Raw genomic sequence first — 2,925 nt, forward strand, 5'->3', positions numbered from 1 at the left:
ATGAAGAGAGAGAGAGTTTAGGGATTTAGTACATGAAATAAATCTATTAGTCATTTATTTCCTTTATTTATGAAATTTTTATTATCCCTGATGAAATATTCAAGATAAAATTACTCAATGAAAATTCTTATTTGAAAGAATACCTTGAGCTTCCCCCCAGCTTTGAATAAAATATCACTCAATTGTAACATTACTTTTGTTGCTATTGATGTTGAGAACCATCAACTTGAAATCAATCTATAACTGACTTTCCAGCAAGTTTTCAGAAGCAGTAAATCACATGGGAGGAGATTGTTCATCCTTCGCCTGCAGAGCAGCTGGTGGATTTAAACTGTGTTTTTGTGATTACAGTATAGTTTCTTACCACTTGACCATCAGAACTCCTTATAACACTGCTCTTATCATAGTATAAAAACCCTAGACTATTCCTCATTGAAAGTAACTTAATGGTGGATGGGAATTGTGAAGTGAATAAATTTCATTGTAGTCTAAGAAAATAAGTAAATGTACCTTAATGAAAGTAATCTGCCACTTGAATTTACTATTAGGATAATTTTTTACATAATTAATGCTAGTTTTCAGCTAAAAATTATTTTATTTAGTATACTACAGTGAAATTGGTGAAAGCCAGAATTTCAGAGTCCTGGCTTGGATTTCTGAGTTTTGAACATTTACTCCCTTTGATATGCTACTCTTTTGCCTCTTTCTTGTCTCTGTCCATGAAAATATTTCTACTTTCCTTCCCTGACAGATGTTCACTTTGCACAGGTTTCAGCTTTGGGGATTTTTACTGTTTATTGAAGGCACATTTCAGGTAAGGGTGTAACCTAGTGATCAAAAGGTCAGTGGTTCTAATCTATATAAAGGCATTTTACAATTAAGGTTTAGCAATCTGCTTTAAAACATCATCATCTTGAAAAGCATATGAAATAAAGTTCTAATCTGCACATACTTGCCCATCATGAGTTGGGATGGAGTTGATAACAAAAGACAACAAACACAAATATATCTTAAAAAAATCACTCATTTGTATTTCATTGCTTAATTATAAGGATCAGGCCTTATATTTCTGTCCTATTTCTTCTTTTTTAAAACTTTTAAAAAATTGTGTTTAGAATAGGCGCCAGTCTATAGTGTTCATTCAGAAAAAAAAGAAAGAAATAGAATGAATTACATAGAAGCATGCAGAAGCAGTGAATGTAAAATGGATTTCATGTAAACATAAAAGTCAAATAGTGACAATAATTTTTAATCACACTTCATTTTTTTTCCTTAATCTTACACTAGTCATAGTTAAAGGAAAATGAAGGGATATTCAAGATTTGTTTCCCCATATACTGAGTGATGAAAGCATGCTGGTATGAAAGAAGTATATTTTTTTAAATTTATGTATACTTGACAGACAAAAGCATTCAATCAGAAAATATATGTATATACATACATACAAATATACATATATGTTATCACACTGGAAATAATTTTGGCATCAGAAATAGCTCTGTAAGAATTATATTTCTCTGAAAAGCATTGCCCTTCAGTGAAAACTGCTTTGTGTTGAAGGATGACAATAAGTGTGATCTTGCATAAAACATCAGATGAAATACCAAGCTTAATTTTCTCTTTCTTTTCTGCTGTTAGATGTCATCAAGTTAAAGACAACGCATTGTGATCCTATGAACAACAGATACGATGACTGTCCTATCCTGTGGCATTGGGGGGAAAAAACAAATCTTTGTCACACTTGAGCCCATTGCTGCAGTCATTGTGTCAGTATATTGATTGAGGGTCTTCTTCTCTTTCACTGACCCTCCACCTTTCCAAACATGATGTCCCTCTCCAAAGAATAACCTCTCTAGCAACATGGCCAAAGTACGTGAGTCGAAGCTACACCATGTTTGCCTCCGAAGAGCACTCTGGCTGTGCTTTCTTTAGGAGGAATCTATTGGTTCTTTTGGCATTCATGGGATATTCAGCACTTTCCCAAATATCACAGTTCAAAAGCATCAGTTCTTCCATCATCTTTATTCATTGTCTAGCTCTCAGTAGCAAAGCCAGTTATCGAAAAGATCACAGCCTGAATTCTCTTTCTTAGGTCTTCTTGTATTTTATTTCAACTTATGTTCTTATGAGAATGATACTTAAACTGTGGTTTCTTCTCTGGTAATTATCACCATATGTTGACTGTCTCTAAACTCCCTGAAGGGGCAAAATCTTACAGCACATAATGTTTAAGTACCATTATGGTAGAATTTCTACCTCTTAGGCAATACATTACTTTTTGTAGCAAAATGTTTCAAACTTTATTAGAAATTACTTGAGTATCTTATTCAACTAGAAATTCTGTTTAAGTAGGTGTGAAATGCTGTCTCCTATAGGTAAATAAAAACAACAACTTCCACCACAATGCAGTGGACAAGGTGCAGCCAGAATGTTCCTTGAAGGCAAAGATAATGAAACTTTGTTTCTTACATTTTGGGTATGTTCTTAGGAGTTGATATTCCTTGGAGACAGAAATCATACTTGGAATGGTGGAGGGGTAGCTCTACAGAGGAAGATCCTTGACCAGTTGAGCTGTCACAGTGACCGCAACAATGAGCTTGAGTCTGTCACAGATCATGAGGCTGGCATAGGATAGGACAGTGTCCAGATCAATTGGTCACTATGAATCATACTCTATAGCACCTAACAACAACAATATAGTGTCTATTAGTTATTAAGAGCTTCAAAGAAAACGATTTATTATTTTAAGAGATATTATTTATTTTCAGTTTAAGTTCTAGTACCAAAATAAATTGCATTCTCTATGCAATGGAATGATATTTGAGCTTTAAGATCATGTCCAAGGGAATTCTGGTGTTTTAGTTCATAGGGTATGTGCCGTTTTTAACAAAAAAAGTAATGTCTCCAGTTGAAATCCACAAGCTG

Source organism: Elephantulus edwardii, unplaced genomic scaffold, assembly GCF_000299155.1.
Source record: "Elephantulus edwardii isolate Elephantulus edwardi_28Jun2011 unplaced genomic scaffold, EleEdw1.0 scaffold00385, whole genome shotgun sequence".
Classification (NCBI taxonomy): domain Eukaryota; kingdom Metazoa; phylum Chordata; class Mammalia; order Macroscelidea; family Macroscelididae; genus Elephantulus; species Elephantulus edwardii.